The following is a 27,371-nucleotide window of genomic DNA, read 5'->3' on the forward strand; positions in this document are numbered from 1 at the left end:
AAGCTACTTAACTTATTTGTAGCTCTATTTCCTCATCTGTAATGTGTATTTAATAAGTACTCAAGATGCCATACGCAATGTTATAAGTATCTTAACAGGCAAGTAATTAACACGTGCACCATATTTGTATACATTGGACATAGTGTCATTTCGGTGGTTTGACATCTCAGGGATATCCCAGAATCCCACCAAGGGATCCAAATTGGAGAATATGTTAGTTTAACCAAAAAAAGTGTCGGAAATATTTGGAGCCCCACCAAAATGTCTTTGTAAAAGAACAAATCTTTCTACGCACAAGAACTTCTTAAACTTTAATGTAAATTCCTTCATTTTATTGATCACAAAACTGAGGCCAAGAGGGAGGAAGTGATTTGCCCAAGATCACACAGGGAATTAGGAGAAGAATTAGATCTTAAATGCAAGCATCTCAACTGATACTTAGTCTTTTCTTTTGTATATATCAAGTTACATATTTTTTCTTCCAAATATACTTCCTGTATACTTTGTAAAATGAAGTAAGGATAAGACATGTGCAGTTTTCATATTTCAATGTTAGGGATTCAAGATTTCTTCAAGCATCTGATTGCTGATTGGCTAAGAAACACACACCAGTATTTGTGGATATGTATTAATAAAAAAAATTTCTTAGGGCATATACTTGCAATAAATTTGAAGTAATGAAGAAGCATTTGTTTCCTAGGTTTGTTTTGTTATTGTTTTATCCTAGCAACAATTAACATGATAGTTAAGAGAATAAACTTTGGAGCCAGACAGATAAGGATTAACTCCTGGCTCCTCCATTTACTAGCTATATGACCTTATTCACCTTAGTAAATATTGCTGAGCTTCACTTTTGTCATCTCTAAAATAGAGATTACTAAGATACAAAATTCATAAGGTTTATATGAAAATATAAAACTAAGTGCTATATATAAATTTCATAATAAAGAACTTGGTAAAAATAAACACTCATTGAAATATAGTTGTTGTTGCTGCCTCTATTGTCATCATTGTATTCTTTTCTTGGGAAATTAATATTTTGTGATTCCCAGGGAGGTACTCAGCCTAGCAATAAAGCAATATTGAGTCATTTTCTTTGGGCATCAGCAAACCTGGTATCATTTATGTCATACTTGCAACTTACTAATTATGTGATTGGATCAATGTATTTTTACTCTGGCCCCAAGTTGTACCATGTATCAGAGCTTTTTTTTATTGAATAAGGCAAAAACCCAGGCTCAAATAGTCTTAAACCAAATTGTAGAAATTACATGTTTAGGTAATTGAAACCTCCACAGGCAATTTCTTCTTTAGGCTCAGGTTAATTCGGGACTTAAAATATGTCAAAAAATCTGTTTGTTTGTTTTCCATTGCACAAATCTGTTCTCTTCCATGTTGGCTTCATTCCCAAGATCCACATGGTAGCAATATGGTTGACATCAGCTCCACAGTTAAAGGCCCAAAGTTTCCATTCTAAAGAGAAGAGAGCACTTTCCTTTCCTAAACAGATTCTATAAAAGCCTTAATCCAGATTCTGACTGGTAGACATTGACTCATGTGCCTAACTCTGAACCAATCACTGTGGGCAGGAGAATAGAACACAATGTTTAGATTAAGCTGTGGTCACATGCCATTCCTGGAGATGGGGGTAAGGTAGTTCTGTTCAAATAACTAATAGTAAAAGAATGGGCCCTGTATTCTTTTTTATATTACTTTATAACAAATTATCACAAACATAGCCACTTAAAACAACCCAATTTTATTATTTCACATTTTCTATAAGTTAGGAGTCCAAGAATGGCATAACTGTACTATTCATTCAGGTCTTAAATGGCTGAAGTCAAGGCATTAGCCAAGGCTGCCATCTCATCTGGGGCTCCTAGCACTCTTTCAAGCTCATGGGGTTGTTGGCTGAATTAAGTTTCTTGTTAATTCCAGAGGCCACCCTCATGTACTTGCCACATAGGCTATTCTCTCACAATACAATAGCTTGCTTTATTCTGAAGGTTGCCAGGAGAGTGTCTCTCTGACACTTCACCTTCTTTTAAAAGGCTCACCTTGGCCGTATGTGATGTCTCATGCCTGTAATCTCAGCACTTAGGGAGGCCAAGGCAGGCAGATCACTTGGGGCCAGGAGTTCAAGAACAGCCTGGCCAACATGGTGAAACCCCCTCTCTACTAAAAACACAAAAATTAGCTGGGCCTGGTGGTGCATGCCTGTAGTCCCACCTACTCGGGAAGCTGAAGCAGGAGAATCGCTTGAACTCAGGAGGCAGAGGTTGAAGTCAGTGGGCAGAGATCACACCACTGCACTCCAGCCTGGGTGACACAGTAAGACTCTAACTGAAAAAAAAAAAAAAAAGAAAAGAAAAGAAAAAAGAAAGAAAGAAGACAAAAGAAGGAAAAGAAAAGAAAAGAAAAAAAAGAAAGGCTCATCTGATTAGGCCAGGCCTACCCAGGATAATCTCCCTGTAGTCTAAGTCAACTGATTAGTAGCGTAATTATAAGAGTGACATTTCATTGTATTCCTGTGGTTCTGTGTATGCTCAGGCAAAGAGGATCATACAAGGAATATATATTAGGGCACAGAAATCTTAGGGGCCATTTTAGAATTCTAACTACCACAAACTCACAAAAGAAAACGGGAATCTGGTTAACAAGATGACATTGATTGTTGGGCAGCCAGAAAAATAAAATCCCCTACATCCCTTCAGAAAAACAAAAGGGCTGGGATTGGCCCAGATTATCACTAATATCTCTTCCAATTCAAATCACGCTTAATTTTGTGAAACCAAATATAGAATCTTAAGTATTTCCCTTGTTGTTGAGGGAATTAGCAGCAACTGTGTATAAAAATCACTAGAAATAGAGGGCAACTTTTTCAAAAATATCACCCTCCTGAGTGTTGTCTCAGCAATTTTTGCAACCCTTCCCTTTTGGTGGGCATCTCTTGCCCACCTCGTTAATATTTTCTGACTGGCTGTTGACAGCGCATTTTTTATAAGACTGGAAAGACACAGTCTAGTCTAGGACCCAAAGGAGTTGAAGGAGCCTTCCTTAAATATGGCCCTGACCCAGCAAGCGAGTCACCTTCCCTGAAGTCTTGGAGCTTGAGCTATGGTTTATCTCTGGCCCTTTGTTTTTGGCAATGAAAGGGGAGGATGTGGTCAGACTCATAAAGGCATTACTCAGAGCCAGTTTGGTTCCGAGGCAAGAAATCTGGCAAGATCTATTCCTACATGGCTCCGTCCCTGTCTCCAAAATCTTCCCAGAGGACTGCCTTCAGGACCTTGGCCTCAATTAGGAGCTGACCACCAGCAGAATTTGAACTCAGATCTCCCAGTACTGGCCTTCTCTCATGGGTAATTGCAAGAGAACACATGACAAACTAAACAACTTCTTCTTTGGTAACAAAGCTCCCTACAGTGTTTCACATTCCCTGGGCTGAAATTTCATAAATAATTGAGCATTTACTATGAGGTAAAGCATGCATCTACATTCGCTATATCCTGGCTCTCTTACTCTCTCTCTCTCTCTCTCTCTGTGTGTGTGTGTGTGTGTGTGTGTGTGTGTGTGTATAAACATATATATTGAAAGACCAGAGAAGCACTTGCCCTTGAAGAATTCATGATCTACTGGTGGAGATTCAGAAATGTGTTTGAACGGTTTCAGCAAAATTTGAAATGTTGTAATGGGGGAAAACAAGGCACAGCATGTAATGTAAACCAAGACAACAAGATTCAAGGAGGGCTTCCTGTAGAAGGTAGTGCATGAGTTGAGTTGAGCTTCAAGAAATGAATGGATGTTAGCTAGGTGAAGGTCAGAAAGGTATTTGGAAATGAACAAACAGCATAAAAAAATGTCAGATGTGTAAAACAGCAAAGTTCATGCAGAGAAAAATACAAGCAAATTGATAGTGCTGGGATGTAAACTTGGTTATGATCTGAAAAGGGTGAAAAAGTGGAGCTTTATAAAAAAAAGATGAGTATGGAGAGGTCAGCATAAACAAGGTCATAGAGAGTCTTACATGCTACATTGAAGAGCTTGGTGTTTTTCCTGTGGACAACATGGTGTCCCTGAAAGGTTTTGAGCTGAGGAGAGATAGGATTTGTTTGTTGTTAATTCCTCTATCTGTAGTGTACAGAACAGATCTAAGGCTACAAGGCTGGAGATACAGAGGTCAGCTCTTGGCTGTTGGTTCAGGTAAGAAATGGTGAGAGTCTGAAATCTAGCAATGACACTGGGAGGAAAGAAACAGTCTTAGAAGATTTGGGGAATAATATCTGTAAGATTAGTTGTAGATTAGCTGTGGTGTCTAACGAAAGGAATAGTATCAAGAACAATGCCTAAGATGACCTCCTCAAGTCTTTTTCTCTCTTTCTTTTGTTCTTTCTGTCTGTCTGTCTTTCTTTTGCCCTTCCTTTCCTTTCCTTTCTTTTCTTTTCCTTTCTTTTCCTTTCCTTTCCTTTCCTTCTCTTTCTTTCCTTCCTTCCCTCTTTCCTTCCTTTCTTCCTTCATTCCTTTTTTCTTTGTCTTTCCCTCTTCTTCTTCATGAATCAGTTTGAAGTTCAACCAACATTTATTAAGAATTTATTATGTTGCAATCATGCTCTAAACACTTTACAAAATCACATTTTGCTTCCCAAGAAACAGTTCTATGATAAAAGAGATAAAGTAGTGAAATATTGGAGAGAGAATCAGCTTGCTTAAGGTCAGCTAGTAGCAGAGATAGGAATAAATAGCATTTGTTTTAGAGAATACATGGAGTTTGCTTGAGTCCTAGACCACTGGAATGAGAATTTTATAAACTCAAAATGCATATTTGCAGTTATTCTAAAGAGAAGCATAGTGGGATAAAGACTACAGCTTTATAATGATTGCCATTATTGTGCCACCAATCCAGTGGTAGGTTTAGAGATTTCAAACCAGTGATTTTCAAGCTTGCCTATACATTGGAGTTACCTAGGTACCTTAAGAAACTTTAAAAAGACACTGATGCTGATCCCCCTTCTTAGAAACTCTGATTAAATTGTTTTGATGTACAACCTGGGCATCAGTATATTTAAAATTTCCAGGCTATAATCATAATGTATAGCCAAGACTGAGCATCACAGAGCTAGCCTCAGAACAAGCAGAAAATGATCTTCTCTGCTGACCTCTGCACCTGGTTCTCTCTCCTTTCTCCTGCCTTAAATAGTGTGACTCTGCACGAACACAAAAGCATTCTTCCCAGCATGGCCCTCCCCTCTGCTCCAGCGTCCCCACTGCTGGTGGTCCCATGCTCTTGGCACAGATGGATCTGCTACCTAATTGCCTGCTTATTTGTTAAGTGGTTGTCCTCAGCAGATGTTCCCATGTGGGGATTTGGAGGCCAGCATCTGTGTACAAACAGCCGATTGCATCACTGTCCTGCTTTTGATCTAGGCCTAATGGGGCACCGCCCAGGCCACAGATGACCTTCCAAAACTAACCTGATGATAAGCTTTTTCATTCCCCATTTTCATCCCCAACTTGTTCTTTTAATCATCCTTCATGATCTTAGAGGCTCTGCGTGTGTCTTCTTGGATTACTTTCTTCCTTTGCTTTTTAAATTATTATCACTGTTGTTGTTGATCTTTCTCTTAGAATAACAGAGCATGATGGCAGTCTCAATATCTTCATGGTATAAATGTGCTAACTGGGACACAGAAAGAAAAAGTCACTTCGTCAGGATTAGGATACAGTCATTTAGGGGAAGAACTGAGTTTTAGTTCTTCCATCTCATATCTCCATTGCCATATACCACCTTACCTAGCCTCACCAAATGGCCTATGGGTTTGATGGCTGATTCTGAAACCTCCTAACTGTGAGGCTTTGACAAGTTACTTCACCAGAACTAGCAAGATAATAATATTCTATGTCTGCCAGCATCATCGTGAAGTTTAAAAATACTGTGTATGAAGCGCATAGCACCGGGTTAAAAGAGTTGTTCAAAAGGTATGCAAAAATGCTGGACAAGTGATAACGACGTCCAGCATGATGATGAAGTGCCCAGGTATATGAGTTGGATATTCCCATTTGAATCCCCATTATCCCTGAGTAGCAGAGCTCCTTTGGTCAAGTTACTTCACCTCTTTGAGTCTCCATTTTCTCTTTTTAAAAATGAAAATAAAAGTAATATTAATCTTACCTCGTTGTAACAATATTGAGCACTTATTACACAACTTGACACATATTGAACCTTAAGATCATAAGAAATATTAGGGATGAAAGTGAGAAAGAAGAAAAAGAAGAGAAAAAAACATAAGATGACAATGCTTTCTATCATGTAGAAACAGCACTGCATGAGGAGTCAGGACACCTGATTCTTAGTATGATACCAGCTCCGAAAGTAATTTTCTGTGTGATCTCTGATAAATTCCTTTCTATCTCTGTGCTTCAGAGGTCTTATCAGGAGGACTGGATGGTCTTTGTGCCTTCTTCCATACTGTGATCTCTATCTCAACAAAGCTCTCTTATTCCTCAATTCTCTCATCAGCCAAGGAATGTGACATGCCAGGGTCCTTCTGGCTTCATAAAATAGGGTCCTTCTGTTTTCATAAAATCATTTGTCTTCCCTATCTCCTTCCCCGTCTTCCTAGCCTTTGTGGTATGACCTCCTTCTCACTGCCTTTTGTATGTACATAAGGAGACAGTCTCACCCTCTCCTACAACCTTTGCCTTAAATGTGGGGAGAAGAACCCAAGAACCCAGCCTTGGAGAAGAACTATCAAGTGCTTTTTTTTTTATTATTATACTTTAAGTTCTAGGGTACATGTGCAGAATGTGCAGGTTTGTTACATATGTATACATGTGTGGGAATTGAACAATGAGAACACTTGGACACAGGAAGGAGAACATCACACACCAAGTGCTTTTAGAGATTAAGCCATGGTCTCCTTCTGAGAAGACAGTGACTGTCAAGTGGAAAAACTGACAACAGGTTTAGCTCCAGTCATGCAAATTGTATTACTGCAAAGACATATATTTAGCATCTATGACATCAGCTTGATTTACCTTGATTAATGGAGCAATTTGCTGTGCATTTTTCCAAATGCTGTAATCAATTAGGGCTCAAAATAGATTAGAAAACCTCTATGACGTGGACACAGTCCAAAAAGGCTAATGCATCATAAAATATATGTATATATCCTTTCCAACGATGCAGTGGATGAAGATTTGTGTCTTGGACTAACTCAGAGGGGTTCAGGTTTATACAGCTAGTCATCAGGCACTTTTGATTTCAGGTATTGTTAAAGGCAAGTCAGGGGAAAAGGCGCTTTGTAAATGCTACTCTATCTTGATCTAGCTTCTCAACATCTCTCCGTGTATATTCTTTTCCCCACTCCAGTCCATTCTCACAGTGATGTTTACAAAACACTCAGCTGGTTATAGCCCCCTTGTAACAACAGAATAGGCCCTAATCTCTTAGATTGACATTGACAGCCCTTTGAAATTGGCACCAGAGCATTATTTCAAATCAACTTCATCTCCTCCTATGTCCCACACATTCCCCATATTTTATCTTTCTATATTTCTCAAAGTTCCCCCCAAATATATCACGTACTTCCTTACAACCCTGTATTTGACCCTACCTTCTCCCTGCCTTGACTAATAAAAAGAAGTCATATTTATGGAGTATTTTTTATAGACCAGGCACTGTGCTAAATGTTCATCATATATTATCGCCCTTAATTCTCTTAACCACCCCATAATCCGTAAAAGTTAAAATACTTGATCTAAGTTGTATATAAGTAAGTGACAACATTAAGATCAAACCCTGGTCGATCTAACCCCGAAGCCCTTGGTCTTTCTTCCTCTCCTTCTGTATAATTCCTTTATCTTTTCTTCTCAATCCTTCTCCACATTTCACACTCTCACTGTGCGCTTCTTTCCAGGAGGAAAGATATTTTTCAGACTTGGTGACAGTTAGATGCTAGAAGCTCACTGTGTGGCCCATTAAGAAATGAAATTACTCTGTGCCCAATTTACACATTCTACAACGACTTAACATGCTGCTGCTCTAGGTAAAGTACCCTCCCAGGCACTAAATACGGTGCAGAGGGATGGAGTGTGGTTTAAGGATTGAACATAACAAAGCACTGCTTGACAAAGAGACTCAAGTGACTTGGGATTAAATTCTAGATATTCTGTTAACCATGTGTATAATTTTGAGCCTCTCAGAATCTATACTTCATTGTCATTAAGTAGAGATAATATTTTATATTATGCATTAATCAAATTGATATGAAGATATAAAAGTGTTTCATCAAGTGCTTCACACAAGGTGTTGATTTTCCTACCTGGCACCTGGCCTGAAGGAACTTATGATTCTAGGAGCTTTTGCTTTAAATTGTATGTAAAACTATAAACTACAAAGCAGTGTGAATTCCTGTTAATTTTGGATAAGAATTAGAGAGCTGACTGTACAACCATTGAAATTGCTGCCATGAGTTCTTCATGACTTCTCCAGGACCTCATAAAACCTGGGCCATAACTGGCCCTGAAAACCTGAGCCATAACTTGTCCTCAAAATATACCCATCAAATGAATGAATATTGCTGTCACTGCAGGAGAACCAGACTATGAAGTCAGAGACATGGCTATGGTTCCAGATCTACTCCTCACTGACACTAGTAAGTAAATTCATTTTCTTGCAGACTTGGTTCTTTATCTTTAAAAAGAGTATGTTAAACCCCTGACTTCATAAAGTTGTTATGTAGAGCAAATAAAACTCCACATGGAAGTAACTTGTAAACTATAAAGAGATGTGTATGTACAAGAAGATGAAGAGAATTGACTTGTATTATTAAAGGAATGCATAGGCATATAAGTGCTGTGCTTGAGGTGCTCAGAAGATCCCCATCCAAAAGTCTATAATTCAAAGTCTAGTGAGTGGTTTATTTCATTTTTACAAATGACCATTCATCATCTTGACCTGACACTTAGCAAATGAACCACAATATCCTCCAATCCACTGCTTAGCATATTCTTGGCAGAAAGGACATTAGAGACCAATGGATCCTCTACTTTCTTTTCCCCGGTACACACCATTGTACTGTTGAGGAACCTGACCCTCAGAGGGCAGGGACTGTGTCTTCCCCTTTCTTCAGCACTTAGCACAGTGCCTCACGTATTACATATTAATTAACTCTTCAACAAGTGAATAAATAAACAAATTAAATGACTTGTTGAAGCTATCCTCAGTGCCTAGCACAGGGCCTGACCTACTATGTTTAGTTTTTTTGTGTGTGTTTTTGTTTTGTTTTGTTTTGTTTTTAATGAAATGAATGAATGGATAAATGCTCATCCAGCAAGTTGGTAGCAGCTATGGGACCCAGACCCCTTCCTTGGCAATTTGTATCCCAACATATCACAAATTGGTATTCATCCTGGTTTGCATTTCCTGCTAATTGACTTAGGTTTGAGCATTTGTCTCTACATATGTGCCTCTAACTCTGTAGAAGAAACAAGAGAGGCCGGGCGCGGTGGCTCAAGCCTGTAATCCCAGCACTTTGGGAGGCCGAGACAGGCGGATCATGAGGTCAGGAGTTCGAGACCATCCTGGCTAGCACGGTGAAACCCCGTCTCTACTAAAAAATACAAAAAAAACTAGCCGGGCGAGGTGGCGGGCGCCTGTAGTCCCGGCTACTCGGGAGGCTGAGGCAGGAGAATGGCGTAAAAACCCGGGAGGCAGAGCTTGCAGTGAGCTGAGATCCGGCCACTGCACTCCAGCCTGGGCAACACAGCGAGACTCTGTCTCAAAAAAAAAAAAAAAAGAAACAAGAGAGTTTGTCACTATGTCTCTGGGAATATATAGCTTAGGGTTTGTCACCCAGTAGGTAATCAACAAATGTGTCTTGATTATATGAACCTGGGCAAATTAAAGAGGCTATTTGGAGTGTGACTTCTGAGGAAGAGACCTGGTAGGAAGTACTTTGTGTGGTCTGATAATGTATTTATTTACAAGACTAATGTTTATCTAAGCTCCAGAAGATTTCTGGCTTCATTTTGGTATCTGTGTGCATTTGTGTTATTTTCCATCCTTCTGGGGAAAATAGCCCCATCCTTCTGGGGTCCAGCTGGGCTACAAAGTAATAAACAGACATAAAAATTGGCTCACTCCATGACAAGAAGTGGGAGCAACCCAAACCCTTTAAGAAATTCTTCTCTCAGTAGTGAACACACCAGCATCCAGCTAGTTCAAGCAGGGTTCAAGTAAGCACTCTAACTTTGTGAAAACTATTTATGACCAGCACAATAAAACTTCCCTACCCACTCAGTTGCTGGGCATTTGAGACATAGTTGTTTTTCTTTCAGTCTGTTCTTTGACAGCAATCAACAACATTGAGTTACTTTGACAATTTTGACAACTAATTCAGGGTATGAGCAAGCCTTTCCTTTTGTTTCCTTAATATATCCCTTTGCAATTTAAGAATTCTACAGTGTCTGATACAAATCAGTGGTCTTACTTCCTTCTGAATGGCTGAACCAACTTTAAAACTACTGTCTAAAATATCTTACTGGATATTCTGAAGAGGCCAAATCACTTTCAAAGGTTCATCACATCTCTTTGCTTATGACATTTACTTCACAAAGAATCCCACAAACTCCAAAAAAATTACTATAGTATGTATTTGACAGATGACTCATTTGCCAATCTGTTTATTTCATATATATTGAATTAATAAACTTGTCCCAAAAGATAAAGAGGTAAAAGCCATGGCGTGTGTCCTAAAGGACACCATGTCCAGGCATGAAAAATGAAGCATGAGTATCAATTTCTATGGCACCAGACAGTGCTCACCAACACAGACGAGAGACACACAGTGCCCCAGAAACTCAGAGAGAAGAGTGGCCACTTCTGGAGCTAGACAAGAGGAGGAAGATGGAATTTAGAAGGCTTCATGAGACAGGTAATCCTTGCACTGGGCCAGAACTGTGTATGCAATACTAATCTGTTATTAGTGAGGGAAAGAGGTGGGAAGCATGGTTTTTACCAGTTCACTGTGCCCTCTTACTCCACTGAAGTCCTATGGTCCTAAGCATCTGCCCACTCAGGGTTATTCTTGAAAAAACAACAGTAACCAAATTTGCTGTGTGCCAGATATCATTTGAAGTGCTTCACACTTGCTAGCTCCTCACCACAAAAGTAAATGAAGTAGGTTGTCTCCATTCTTGTAGGTGTGGAAAATATATTTTAGTTTAAATACAAGTGATGGGCACTTGACCAACATCACAGAGCTAGTCAGTAGAGCAGCGGGGCTCCAATTCAGTTCTCTCCTACTCTTTAACCTACCTTTTTTTTAATTTTTTTTATTTTTATTATTATTATTATACTTTAAGTTCTAGGGTACATGTGCATAACGTGCAGGTTTGTTACATATGTATACTTGTGCCATGTTGCTGTGCTGCACCCATCAACTCGTCAGCACCCATCAACTTGTCATTTACATCAGGTATAACTCCCAATGCAATCCCTCCCCCCTCCCCCCTCCCCATGATAGGCCCCAGTGTGTGATGTTCCCCTTCCCAAGCCCAAGTGATCTCATTGTTCAGTTCCCACCTATGAGTGAGATCATGCGGTGTTTGGTTTTCTGTTCTTGTGATAGTTTGCTGAGAATGATGGTTTCCAGCTGCATCCATGTCCCTACAAAGGACACAAACTCATCCTTTTTTATGGCTGCATAGTATTCCATGGTGTATATGTGCCACATTTTCTTAATCCAGTCTGTCACTGATGGACATTTGGGTTGATTCCAAGTCTTTGCTATTATGAATAGTGCCGCAATAAACATACGTGTGCATGTGTCTTTATAGCAGCATGATTTATAATCCTTTGGGTATATACCCAGTAATGGGATGGCTGGGTCATATGGTACATCTAGTTCTAGATCCCTGAGGAATCGCCATACTGTTTTCCACAATGGTTGAACTAGTTTACAGTCCCACCAACAGTGTAAAAGTGTTCCTATTTCTCCACATCCTCTCCAGCACCTGTTGTTTCCTGACTTTTTAATGATTGCCATTCTAACTGGTGTGAGATGGTATCTCATTGTGGTTTTGATTTGCATTTCTCTGATGGCCAGTGATGATGAGCATTTTTTCATGTGTCTGTTGGCTGTATGAATGTCCTCTTTTGAGAAATGTCTGTTCATATCCTTTGCCCACTTTTTGATGGGGCTGTTTGTTTTTTTCTGGTAAATTTGTTTGAGTTCTTTGTAGGTTCTGGATATTAGCCCTTTGTCAGATGAGTAGATTGCAAAAATTTTCTCCCATTCTGTAGGTTGCCTGTTCACTCTGATGGTAGTTTCTTTTGCTGTGCAGAAGCTCTTTAGTTTAATGAGATCCCATTTGTCAATTTTGGCTTTTGCTGCTGTTGCTTTTGGTGTTTTAGACATGAAGTCTTTGCCCATGCCTATGTCCTGAATGGGCAAAAACTGGAAAAATTCCCTTTGAAAACTGGCACAAGACAGGGATGCCCTCTCTCACCACTCCTATTCAACATAGTGTTGGAAGTTCTGGCTAGGGCAATCAGGCAAGAGAAAGAAATCAAGGGTATTCAGTTAGGAAAAGAAGAAGTCAAATTGTCCCTCTTTGCAGATGACATGATTGTATATTTAGAAAACCCCGTTGTCTCAGCCCAAAATCTCCTTAAGCTGATAAGCAACTTCAGCAAAGTCTCAGGATAAAAAATTAATGTGCAAAAATCACAAGCATTCTTATACACCAGTAACAGACAAACAGAGAGCCAAATCAGGAATGAACTTCCATTCACAATTGCTTCAAAGAGAATAAAATACCTAGGAATCCAACTGACAAGGGATGTAAAGGACCTCTTCAAGGAGAACTACAAACCACTGCTCAGTGAAATAAAAGAGGACACAAACAAATGGAAGAACATACCATGCTCATGGATAGGAAGAATCAATATCGTGAAAATGGCCATACTGCCCAAGGTAATTTATAGATTCAATGCCATCCCCATCAAGCTACCAATGACTTTCTTCACAGAATTGGAAAAAACTGCTTTAAAGTTCATATGGAACCAAAAAAGAGCCCGCATCTCCAAGACAATCCTAAGTCAAAAGAACAAAGCTGGAGGCATCACGCTACCTGACTTCAAACTATTCTACAAGGCTACAGTAACCAAAACAGCATGGTACTGGTACCAAAACAGAGATATAGACCAATGGAACAGAACAGAGTCCTCAGAAATAATACCACACATCTACAGCCGTCTGATCTTTGACAAACCTGAGAGAAACAAGAAATGGGGAAAGGATTCCCTATTTAATAAATGATGCTGGGAAAATTGGCTAGCCATAAGTAGAAAGCTGAAACTGGATCCTTTCCTTACTCCTTATATGAAAATTAATTCAAGATGGATTGGAGACTTAAATGTTAGACCTAATACCATAAAAACCCTAGAGGATAACCTACCTTTTTAAACCACACGCTAACTACCTTCTTGGTCAGATGGTTTAATTGCTCCGTGGGGGGATATGAGTGTTGGTAGGAGCACCTAGGGAGATGTCCCTTTGGAATTTACTCCCCCAGGGCTCCATAATTGCGCTTGTATGAAACAGAACTCCCAGTGCCTACCATCTGAGCTCATGATCAAAGGAGATTGCAGAAACTCACAAATGTCAAGTGCCCATTTATCCCAGATTGTACTGTGGTGCTTTAATCTACTCTGTCTGTTTACCCTCACAAGAAGCCTGTGGACAATGGATTATTTTCTTCGTGTTGTAGATGAGAAATCTGTCTTATGTAGTTTCAGAAGTTGCTTGATTTCCCACAGCCAGTTTCTACCAAGGCAGCATTTATAAGTACGATATTTACCTCCAAACCCATCTTATTTTAACTTTCTCCCTCTGTAGATTGCACACTACCCTGTAGCACCTGGCTTAATGATCACAGTGAAAAAGGAAAATTTAAAAAATATAGAAAGGATTAGGAAAAGAAGATATAAAATGAGAAGGAGGAGGATGAGGGAAGGAGAAGGGAAAAAAGTAGTCAGAATGTACTTACATGCTTCAAAGGAGCCCCAGTATTGAGTAATATTCACTAAGGTAGGACATTGACATAAATATTCAGGGGACATTTTCCGACCTGGATTTTGAATAAAAGAAAGACCAGAACATAAGAGGGAGTAGGGTTTTAGTGTTTTGAGATGCCAGATTGGACACAGGAGGAAAATCTGCAAGACTATCCTAGAGTAGCAATGGTGTTGGTTTTTTACATAGCAATTTTCTGAAACATCTTCCACAGGACTATATGGCTCTCTTAACTTGAAAGTCCATTTTATTTGTTTATTAAATTAACTGATAGACAAAATGTTCAGTCTTTTACTATCAGAAATTTATGAGTCAAATAACGATTGCCCTCACCTCATGTTATGTTTTCATTGTATTTGTTCCATGTCTTCTGAGCTCTGGCTTCCTTGAAAAGAGGTTTGCATCTTGGCAAGATCCGTTAAATCTCTCTACTTTACTGATAGCAAGCAGCCCAGAAACAAAACAAAAGCATTGAATCTATATTTCCCTGCCCCCTTTCTTTCTTCCTTTTCCTCTCTTCTCTAACCCCTCCCCTAGAGAATGCCAGAGAAATAAAAATAAAGTCGTAATTAAGAAAAGAACTAAGAATAAATTCCATGCATTTAACCCAAGTTCCATCTCTGAACCCAGGAGGATTGGTGCATAGCTGTGGTTGTGCTAGAGGAAGCGTGCAGGGAACTCATGCTGTGCTTTCAACACAAATACAGCTCATAAGGAATAGTTTATCACTTAAACCATCTCTTTAATTCTGCAGAGTAGAGGGAAGACCTCAAAAAAGGCTCAGATACAACCACCACGGCCACCAGGGTCTTTCAGTTCTGGAATCCCTCTGGCACAAATAGCTCAGAGCAATTCACAAACATTTATTGACGAAACCCCATGACCCCTCCCCCAAGTGAATACTTTAATATCCCATTCTGCAGAGGGCAAAACGGTAACATGGAGAAGTTCAAGGCTCTTGGCTGCCTGCCATGCAGAGAAAATGAAGTCGTGGCTGGATTCTGAAAGAAAAGCATCGCCAGGTGCACAGTGGATTATTCAAGAAATGTGGTGAAAAGAGCACAGGGCTGTAAGTCAGACCTGGGCTCCCATCCCTGTGCTGTCACTCACTTGCCAGGGAATGGTGTCCAAGTTACCTCCACGCTCCGGCCTCAGTCTCCCCACGTGTGTAATGGAAGGTTGAACTAGAAGACTTTAAAGCCCTTTCTACCTGTAAAAAGTCATGGAGTTCTAAGTCCACCAAGCCAGAGGACTAGACAGGCTTTCTTATCACTGCAAATCCTAAACCTTGCAACCCTCTTTCCTGTTGGAGGAACTCCTCTATGCCTCTCCAAATTCAGCCCCTTAAAGCTTGGTTCTACTTCTCCTCCTCCAGGTGGTGTCCCCTGACTTGTTGCTGCCTATAAGAATTTTGTGACTTTCAGAACACCTGATTGCTTACTTTTTCACATGGGAGGAACTCAAACAATATTTACTAAATTAGAAGATTCTGTGTGGTTTAATCCTTAATTCAAATACCCTCGTCTAACCAGTGGGACCTGGAGGGCAGAATTAGAAAAGTGTTTGTTAAACCTTAAATATCTTAATAGATCTTCAACCTTCAATATCCATTAATAGGTGCTTTTTTTCTAAATCCATCTGGATTTTAAAATCCTGATGATACATGCCCAGAGAGGTGGTTCTTAATGTGGAGGTCCAATTTAATGCACTGTAATTTAATTTAGCAATTAATTATTGATCATCTACTCTTTGCCAAAAACTAGAGTAGACTCTGGAGTTACAAAGATTTCTAAGATTTAATTCTTTCCCTGAAGGCTATTCGGCTCCATGAGAGAAGCAGGCAAGGAGAAAGGCAGCTGTAATACATTGAGATTACTTCAATAGCAGAAGCATCTACAAGACAAACAGGAGGTATGAGGCAAATAAAGAGTAAAAAGGCCAATTACAGCTCAGATCTCATTGAATTTGCTTTGCCTTAGACCCTAAAATAGTAAAGTTGTGACATAAAGGTTTCAACTTTGATAAGATTTCACAAGACAAAGTTGGAAGATCCCAAGATTATTGTGTATGTATGTCGGGGGTCAGAGGGAAGAAGGAATGCTGCATGAGTGAAAAACTTAAAGTAGATGTTCTTTCAAAGGAAATGCAGTTGGCATGAACAGTTTTTAAACTAATGGATACCAAGGTATGGATTCACTGCAAATAAAAGTAGGTCATTTGAGACAATCCCATGGCATCACATATAGGAACGTTTCTTCTCCTTCCTGGCTTTATTTCCTTAAATGGAAAAAGGGTGGTTAGATGAGATAATCACAATAATCCCTTCCAGCTTTGGTGTTCTGTAGTTACATGGAACACAGACAGTGTCTTCTCTGTTGCCTCCCACAACATTTATTGCTGGGTTGGGCACTAGAATGGAAGACAGGAAGGAGAAAACAAGAAAAGTGGGGAGAGAGGGTTGTTTTCTCCCTCTAGGGACTCTGAAGTTTGAAGAAACGTGAAATTCAGAGGTATTCAGAAGAGAAAAGAAGTAGCAGGATAGGAGTTGTCATTATAAGTGTATTCCTTAGAGGTAACAAAGGTTTTTATCTTGTGTAGTGACATTAGCCAGATACTTGTAATCAGAAGGCTAGGGTTCAAGTTCTGGCACTATAATTTAATAGTTTGTAAATCCTTAGAAATCTACTTACTCTCTTGAGCCTCAGTTTCTCCTCTGTAAAATGGAGTAAATGACACTGTTAATTTAGATATATTAAATATTTGAGAGAGACATGCTTTGTAAACCACGAAAGGCTATATAGAGGTTGGTTATTGTTGTTGTTTTTGTTGTTATAAAAGGGTGTGATAATCTACCCAAATGATGATTTTTTAGACATTTGTGACAGGCAATGAGAGAAAGAAGTGGAAGTCAGGGAGTCATCAAATTTACTGGAATACCCTGTTCCATCCTCACACGAGCTGTGAGCCGAGTCTGTATTCTGCGTCTCCTTTCACAGAACAGTAAGCAGAAGCTACGGAGAGCTGGTGGGCTCTCGCAAGCCCATGGATCTATACACTCAGAGAAAAAGTAGCTAATAATTTCCAACTCACCCTGGAGCAGATACACACACAGTGTTGAGATTGCTCATGGCCATAGAAGAGCCTCAGCTGGTAAATTTATAGAAGGCTGGTCTGCATTTTTAAGCAAGATAACTAAGCCTCCAGAGTTCACCCTGAATTAAAAAAAAAATCTTTACAAGTATATAAGTCTCACAAGCTGAGATTTATGTAGAGATTTAGGTTTGTTGATGTATAAGGTAAATTTTTAATTCACCAGATAGATGTCAAAGCAAACCAAAGTTAGTATATCAGCACCATCTAGTGGGTGAGTTCTGTCAATGCACACACTAGAGGAGCAAACGGTAGGCAAAGAAAATGTGTACCCCCCAAGGCTTTGGGAAGGCTGCGGAGGAAATAGCGCCTATCAGAGAGAACCTTAGGCTGGTCACGGTGGCCCACACCTGTAATTTCTGGGCTATGGAAGGCTGATGCGGGAAGATAGCTCGAGGCCAGGAGTTTGATACCAGCCTGGGCAACATGGCAAGACTCCAGTCTCTACAAAAAATAAAAAATTAGCCGTGTATGGTGTCATGTACCTGTATTGTAGCAGCTATTCTAGAGGCTAAGGCAAGAGGACCGTTTGAGCCCAGGAATTCAAGGCTGTAGTGAGCTGTGATTGCGACACTTCATATAAGCCAAGATGACAGAGTGAGACCCTGTCTCAAAAAAACAAACAAACAAAGGAAAGAAAAGGAAACCTCAGCTGGGAGCTCTAATAGTCAGCATGGGTCCAACACATCTCTACTACAGCTAAGGCATGATGAAACAATTAGACCACGGAAACAGTCCAGACAACTGTCTAGTTTTAAATCTCTCAGTTTCTTGGCCTGTGAAATGGGGATAATAATTCCTGCTTTAGAGGGTTGATGATGAGATTATATTATGGTATTAATCGGGATGAATTTAGAAAGGTACTTTATATGGAAAATAATATTCCGTGGTAGCTACTGACTTGATGGCTATCATCTATCTCCTTTGGATATCAAGTAGCCATTAATACTTTAGGTTTCCAAATAAGAAACTGCGGTTGACAGTGACAAGTCCAAGATCACACAGCCAGTAGGTGGCAGAGCTGGGATTAGACCACCAGTGTGATATGCACCAAAGCACTAGTTGACTCCGCTGTACTGGGTATTAGATGCACAGAGTTTACTCCTTTTCTTCACCCTGCATTTTGTTTCTTAAGATGAACATTTGAATGCTACGATGTACTTGTGCATACACACAAATAAATATCATGAGATTCTTCGTACAGATGTGGAAGCTGAAACTCAGAAACACTAAATAATCTACCAAAAATTAACAATTACTGAGAGATCTGAGATTTGGACTCTGACTTTCTGATTATTGCTGTAGATTATTGCTTCAATCCACCTTCTACTAACTCATTCGCTCATCATTCATCTCTAATTGTGAAGTATATTTCTGTTTACATCCCAAGAGTTGCTGGTTTATTTAAATGGACATCTGCACTTAGGAAGGTCCCTGGCTCATCTAACTGGGATCTGTTTTTCTGCCCATAGAGGAAGGGAGGGTTATCTCTGGTGTACAAGATTGTTTCTCAGACTCCCATCAGCTCAAGAAGAGTGACGTGTCCCATGAGGGCGGAGGACAAGCTGGCTGGATGGAGAGAACATCATCTCTGAGCCCAAGGAGGGGTTACCACTCCAGTTAGTCTTAAAAGAGGTGACTGAAGAGCCTTACAAAAAGAATTACTGGGAGAGTTTCACAAAATAAATAAAGGCCACTCATGTTTCCCAAGGCTATATTTTGTGTCTATAAAGACCCAGGGACACAGAGCCCAAATGTGGTTTGTTGGTTTGTTTATTATTTATTTATTAGAGACAGGTTCTTGCTCTGTTGCCTGGACTAGAGTGCAGTGGCACAACCATAGCTTACTGCAACCTTTAACTTCTGGGTTCAGGTGATCCTCCTGCTCCAGTCTCCTTAGTAGTTAGGGCCACAGTTGTGCACCTCCATGACTATTTTACTTTTTTGTAGAGATAAGGTCTCACTATGCTGCCCAGGCTAGTCTCAAACTTCTGACCTAAAGCACTCCTCCCACCTAGGCCTTCCTAAGTGCTAGGATTACAGATATAAACCACATTGCACCCAGCCCCAAGTGTGGTTTGATCAAAGTCCGTGAAAGAGCTTGACAGTAGCCAGGCTCCGTGACTACTAACTTCCTGTTAGAACTAGGTATTTTGTCCAAACCCTTGGATTATGACCCAGAGGGATCAAATTACCCATGGCATGAAGAAATTGCTTTGCCTGACAGTTGCTTCCCTCTACAGGTCACTTTGCCTACAGGCAAGAAGATGTTTGGGATTGAATCTCAGAATTAAAACATGTACCATAGAACATAAAGTATAATAAAAAAAAATCCAACAGATAAAAATAGGATGCTATTTTACCAAGAAAGTCGGGTGTTCACATCCATACATTCTCAGAGGACTGTGACGGCAACAACAGCAATGACGTGAAATACCGAGTTGCTTGTATTCTGGTCTTTGCAAAAGTGTTTTGTGAAGTTATGTCAGAGGAAAAAATTAATTAAAATATTCTAATCTGAGATAGATGAACACACACATACATTTCTTTTAAAAAAATTGTTGTTCCTTTTTTCTGCCTCATAACATGAATTCCCATTTTAAAAATGGGACAGTTGAGATTCATAGGACAGTCATACAGTGGTCCAATGCTGTGCTTATGCAATGACAATGTCTTTTGGAAAAATGTATCAAGACAGAACCTCTATTGATGTGTGTGCCTGCATGAACTATGCTAACAGAGACCCATGCTAACTCATAACAGACTGTAGTGTGAACAGAAAATAAATGTATGTGAAGAAAAAAATAAAACAAACAAGAAGTCTTCGAGATCTTTTTGTTATTTGCTTCTGCAGCATAACCTCAGTTGCCCTGAATTCTATAACACATCTTTCATGAGCTAGCTTCTGTTTTGTTCCCCTCTGGTTCAAAGGGTACAGGGGACAAGGAGATGGGTCATTTCTTATTCCTGATTGACTTCCCACTCTCTAGGCCTTGCCGAAGATTAAAGCTGACTTTCTTTCTCGAGGGGTGTTTCCCTGAACTTCTCAGAGGTTTCATGTTGGACACTCCTTCCCTGCAGTTTCTTTGACCCCAGGCTTTTCTAGCTATTCTAGGAGGTCTCTGGGGATCTGTCCTCATTCTTTGGGCCTTCACAGGCAAGTATACCCCCAGTCTCCTTTTGTAAGTTTTCCTTGTCCCTCCAGGCAGACTTACTGGACAAAACCAACCAAGACTCCAATGAGCTCTGTATCATCAGCCCACACATGTTCCTTGGGAAACAATCACTGGCTCCTTGCCCTGACGAACTTTCTAACTGCAGGTCAGTAGCAATACAACAGTCTCTCCTGGCTCTAATTCAAAGCAGTTAGTCAGCTCTTCTTTTCTCTTTTATGTTTACTGAAGCCAGACTTCAGTCTACAGTCAGCTTTAGATTTCTTAACATGACCTAATTGTGGACTTTCATATCTCAGACTTGCAAGGGATGCATTCCAGAGTTCTTTAACTGGTATCCCTAGAGCCCCTCTTACTAGCTAAGCATTGGAAGATAGCACAGTATATTAGATAATAGGAAAGTCCACTGCTGTAACAATCAACCTTCAGATCTCTCTGTCTTGACTCAATATGACTTATTTCTTATTCATATCACCATCCATGCAGGTTGGCAGCAGAGAGAGACCCTGTTTCAAGCTGTCATTCATGGACCCTTGCTCTTTCCATGTAATAGCTCAGATCCTCCATGGTCTTTCAGTTCTCCTCTAGATTCATTTCGTTCAGCTGCACAGGATGAGAGAAAGAGCATGTGAAGTATCACACAGGAGATTTTAGAAGTCAGACTTAGAAGTAGCATTTATAACTTCCACTCATATTTCTTTGGTCTGTTCATTGCAATGAAAGTTGAGAAACGTAGTCTAGCTATCTCCAGAAGAAAAAGGAACCATGTAGCATGTTTTAGACAACACATCACATTGTTTCTGCTTCAGTCCTCAGCCCTGGTTACTGAATATCCATTTTACTATTCTTCCCATACATAGAATACATTCAACTTGTTCCCAGGAGAAATAAGCCAAAGTCCTACAAAGTCATCTCATCTAGGTCAAGGTCCAAGATACTTCACTGATGCATAGTTTTCTCCTTCAGTTCACAATGTGAGTTCTCAGGTTCTGGGTAACTATTCAGAAAAGAGGTAAATAGGAGACACACAGCAGTTACTGGACTAATGCAAGTTTGAAATCCCGCTGGGGAGACATCATGAAGGTCCTCTATGGAGAAGAGAGAAAGTTCATGGACAAGCCCTGATTTTGTTCTCTGAATGATACTTCTTTGGGCACTCATTGTTTTCAGTGGCTCTTGGCTGCAAACTCAGAGGTTCTCTCCTATCCATTGCACTCCTAAGCCACAATTGAAGTGGACATTTGGCAATGCCTTCCTTGGGGGCTACTTATACTTTGCAGCCTATATCCAATCCAAAGGTTGTTCTAAGCTTTGCCAAGCACTCACAGCATTTTGAAATGGGATGATGGTTTCATGGCAATATTGTTTGCTCAAAAACATTGTGGGCTTATGACTTATTTGATTCCAGTCAGTTTCATGTACTAGTGACTAGTGACTCCACCCAACATTCTGTCCCAGACACAATTTTTAAATTTTCTTTTCTTTTTTTTTTTTTGCATCCTACTCATAGGCTTCCTCATGTCCCCTTTTCATGTGTTGATAGCAACCTTGAGTTTATCTGGAATAGTAAGCTTGAGAGATAACTGTAGCTGTTTTCAGAATTATCTTTACTGAAGGGCCAAATTACTTTTCCTTTTGTTATTAAGACTACTTATTGAATTCTTGCTATGTAAATAGCTTTTTAAAAAATTACTTATTTATTTATTTACCTTCTCATCTTTTACTGTTTGAGACCTAGAAGCAGTAGGTTTTTCTCAACACTTAATGCCACAAATTTCTGGAATCTTTTTAATTCTCTTGCATTTGAGTTTCCAAATTGGAAAATTCTTTATGGAGCTCATCTTTTTCCTTTATGCCTTGTCAATGTCAGCCAAAAGAAGGCAAGATAGGCTGGGCACCATGGCCCATTCCTGTAATCCCAACACTTTGGGAGGCTGAGGTGAGCAGATCACCTGAAGTCAGGAGTTCAAGACCAGGCTGGCTGACATGGTGAGACCCTGTCTCTACTGAAAATACAAACAATTAGCCAGGTGTGGTGTTACATGCCTGTAATTCGTTACTCAGGAGGCTGAGGCACAAGAATTGCTTGAACCTAGGAAGCGGAGGTTGCAGTGAGCTGAGATCACAGATCACACCACTGCACTCCAGCCTGGCAACAGAGTGAGACTCCACCTCAAAAAAAAATAATAATAATAATAATAATAATACAATAAAATAATAAAAACAAAAAAGACAAGCTATACCCACTCTGTTTTTGTTGTTGTTGTTGTTGTTTTTCCAACTATGTACCTTAAAGCTACATTTATCCAAGTGAATGATCTGCTTTACACCTTATGGCATGCAACTAGTTTACCAAATGCTCTTGTACTACATAATACAGTCTGTTATCTACACAGCCTCTGATATCAGTTTCCTAGCTGACCAACCACAAAGCCAAAGACACATATTTATTTTCTGTGGCAATACTGCCATTCGCCAATTAATGTATTAGTCGGAGTAATTCTGTATCAAACCACCTCAGTGTCCCAAAGGCTTCTCACAATAAAAGTATATTTCTTGCTGACACCAAAGCTCAATGCAGTTTGGCAACAGGGACTCTATTCTCAGTGGTTAATAAATTCCCTGGTTCATTTCACCTCGTGGCTCTACTATCACATTAGATTTTGCTGCATGTTAGGGTAAAGTTGGTACCCTAAAAAAACAAGGCAAAACAATACAAAACTCTGATGCCCAGCTCCTATGCCATACTAATGAAATCAGAGTATCTGGAAGTACCAGCCAAACATCGTCAGTGTTCTTTAAAGATCCTCAGATTTTCCAAATTACGGCAGATTAAGAACCATTGCTCTAGAACAAGAATCAGCAAACTATAGCCCAAAGGCAAAATTCAGCCCACTGTCTACTTTTATAAATAAACTTTTATTAGCACACACAAGTTATTGAAACAAGTTTTAATGGAACATAAGTCCATTTATTTATGTATTGTCTATGGCTGCTTTTGCACTACAACGGCAGAGCTGAGTAGCTGCAGCAGAGACTGTGTGGCTCACAAAACCTAAAATATCTATTATCACCTCTTGTTGCTAAAAAGTTTGCTGACTCCTACTCTAGAACCTAGGAGATCTCCAACAGAGAGAAGATAAGGAATAAAGGAGAACACAGAACTCCATAGGAGAAGTTTTAGGGTTTATGTACAGTACAATTTATGCACTTTAAAAAAAAATCTTTATATTAGTGATTCTGGTATTCTCTTTCAGCTTTGGTTCCTTCAATGTCCTGAAGATATTTTTTGGAAGACTTTCAATTATTTATTTAATTTTACCTTAATGGTACAGAGTGATTCAAACTTCCTGTTTCTTATTGAGTCAATTCAAGTGAATTATATTTATCTAGAAATATGTTCATTTTAGTTATCTATTTTAATATAAAATTGGTCATGCTATTCTCATGTATTATCATCTGTATCTGTGGATATGTCTCTGTCTTCATTCCTAGTATTACTTACTGTCCCTTGTTACATGTTAGTAAACCTTCCTAGAGGTTTACAAATTTCATTAGCATTTTCAACAAACCATTTCTTGGCTTTGTTGACTTTTGTTTTTAATTTTGTTTAAATTTCATTACTTTTTGTTTATATCACTATTTTGAACTCAAACTCAAACTACTTTCTTTCGTCTTGTTATTTTCTAACCAGTTAAGTTAGATGCTTACATTAATAATTTATAGCCATTTTTACTTCTTAATATGATTATAGGAGGCTAACTTAACTCTTGAAAACAGTTTTTATCATATTCTAAATGTTGATAGTGTTTTTATTATCATTATAGTTTTAATTTTAAAAGAAGTTTCATTAATTCTTTGCCTATAATTTAAGAATATGTTTAAAATTTCCCAATGCATGTGACATTTTAGTTAAACTTTTATTATTTACTACTAAATTAATTGTTCATCATAGTCAAAGAACATGTACTGTATGAGGCCTATTCCTCACAATCTGTTAAGTACTGCTTTATAAATTTTAGTATGTATATGATGTACATATAATTGAAAAAGTATGTGTGTTGTAATTGTTGGATGCATAGTTATCAGGCAAAATGGTACAGCAGTTCAAAGTGCTGACTTTAGAACCAGAAATTCCTAGTTTCAAATCCCAACTGCCTACTAGCTCTGTCACTAGAAGCTGTGAAAACTAGGAGATCAGTAAATTTTCTGTGCTTCAGTTTAAGCATCTGTAAATTGGAGATTATAAGAGGATCTATCTCATACTTTTCTCGATGGGAATAAATTAGTTAATACATGCAAAGCACTTCAGTACCTGGCACTTTGGAAACATTATCCATTATTATACGTTCATTAAGTAAATCTTCATAATCTTGTTGATAAAATCTTCTATATGTTTACTTTTTTGTCTGTTTAATTTATATGTGTAATATGTGTAGTGAGAAACATGTAACAATTCTTCAAAGTGGTAGCAATTTTCATTTTTGTCACATTTTCCTGTGTTTCTGTCAACTATTATCTGGTGCTATTTTGTTAGATATGTAAAAGGTTAGACTGGAATATCTTCCTGGTAAGATATCATTATGCAATAACCTTTTCCCTCTAAGGGTGCTTATTATTTTAAGATTGCTTTTATCAGAATGGGCATGGTGGCTCAGGCCTGTAATGCCAGCAGTTTGGGAGGCCAAGGTGGGTGGATTGCTTGAAGTCAGGAGTTCAAGACCAGCCTGGCCAACATGGTGAAACCCCATCTCTACTAAAATTAGCCAGGAGTGGAGGCAGGTGCCTGTAATCCCATCTACTCAGGAGGTTGAGGAACTTGAATCGCTTGAGCCCAGGAGGCAGAGGTTTCAGTGAACAGAGATCATGCCACTGTACTCCAGAATGGGTAACAGAGCAAGACTCTGCCTCAAAAAAGAAAAAAAAGAAAAAAAAAAAAGATTACTTTTATCAAATATTAATAAAATTGTTTTCAGTTTCTTTGGATTGGTATTTTTTCTAGTATATCTTTTTTCCCCATCCTTTTATTTTCAATATTACTTTGTTCTTATGTTCTAGGTGTGCCATTTGTATAGAACATATAGCTTTAAAAAATCCAATTTGACAATATGTATCTTGAAGCTGGTGACTTTAGTTTATTCATATCTATTGTGATTTCTAGTATATTTGTATATATTTCTGTCAATTTACGTTATGCTTTTTCCACATCTTTTCTAATCTTCTCTTTATTTTTTTATCTTGATTAATTGATATTTTTCTTATTCTACATTTTTTTTAAATCTCTCTGGTCTGGAAGTCAGTTGCTTTATTTCCAGTCTCTGAATGGTTAACCTTAAAACTCTACTATGCATACTTGTCAAAAGTCAATCAGCATCATAACTGGCATTCTGAATTGAAATTCAAAAATTCAAAAATTACTAGAGTTGGCCCTCAATCCCTGGATTTTGTGATTTTATTGTTGTATGCTTTGGTACCTTGTTGTAACTCATAAATTAATCATTACTAAAATTATTGTTTTACATAAATAATGCTTGTTTTCTTTTTGTATTTCAGACCTTTCTTTGGAAATCATTTTTATTCTTCCTGGAGTTAATCCTTTAAACACTGCTCTAGTGACACCTGCTGGTATTAATAATTTGTTTACATTTATCCGACTAGTCATTTTATTCTCTTTCTTAAAAGATAATTTGTGAGCTGGGCGCGGTGGCTCATGCCTGTAATCCCAGCACTCTGGGGGCTGAGGCAAGCAGATGACAAGGTCAGGAGATCGAGAGCATCCTGGCTAACACGGTGAAACCCTGTCTCTACTAAAAATACAAAATTAACCAGGCGTGATGCCATGCGCCTGTAGTCCCAGCTACTCGGGAGGCTGAGGCAGGAGAATCGCTTGAACCCGGGAAGGTGGAGGTTGCAGTGAGCCGAGATCATGCCACTGCACTCCAGCCTGGGCGACAGAGCGAGACTTCATCTCAAATAATAATAATAATAATGATAATAATAATAATAATAATTTGTAGGTACACAATTCTAGATTCACGTTGGCTTTTTTTCTCACCACTTTGAAATTATTTTGTCAATGTCACTTGATTTTTATTGTTGAGAAGTCTACTCTTAGTCCATTTTCTCTTCCATTGTATACACGGGGCTTTTCTTTATTGGATGCCTTAAAGATGCTTTTCATATTGTGGTGGTGGCCATGGTATTCTTCAGGTGGAAAACAGTGTGTATCATTCCATCCTCCATGTCCCTTAACCTGTTTCCGATATGTTCTATTTCCTGGGTTCTTTGTGTTGCGTTCTAGCATCAGAGCTATCTTAGATGAACTCTGTCTTGAGTTATGCCTAATCTGCTGTTTAATTTGTCCACTAAGATTTTAATTTTAATGACATTGTTCTTCATTTCTTGCAGTTCTAATTTGTATGTTCAGTTTTTTTATGTGCCTGTTTATTGTCTTCTCTGTATGTTTTTGGGGGAGGGAAAGGGAGATCGCTGATCATTGTTTATAACTTGTTATTTTCAAAATCCCAGTTTCTTACTTTATTTTTAGACAAGTTCTACAGAGTTATTTTACGTGTTATATTGGATCATTATAATATTTAACTTTTTCATTTGTTTTTGCTGATACTTGCTTCTCTTCTTGTGTGTTGTTTTAGTGATTGGAACTGTGAGCTCTTATTTGGTTGAAAATTATCAATGAAGACCCTGAGGACCTAAACTGGTGACACTTTCCTCCACAGAAGATTTACTTTTGTGTCTGCTGGGAGCCAGAGGACACGTCAAATTTTGAACCTTGTTTTCCATCTTTCAGGAATCTGATTTAGTGTGTGAGTCTTAAGTGTAATTCTCCTACTGTTCAGAGGATCCAATGATTAGCCTCTAGACTCTAATGCTGTTTCAGGCATTCATTCCCAGAGAAAACCTGTTTTTCTGTCCTGTACAAGATACTATTCCATTCTCCCTAATCTTACTT

The sequence above is a fragment of the Macaca fascicularis genome, chromosome 15 (assembly GCF_037993035.2).
Source record: "Macaca fascicularis isolate 582-1 chromosome 15, T2T-MFA8v1.1".
NCBI lineage: Eukaryota > Metazoa > Chordata > Mammalia > Primates > Cercopithecidae > Macaca > Macaca fascicularis.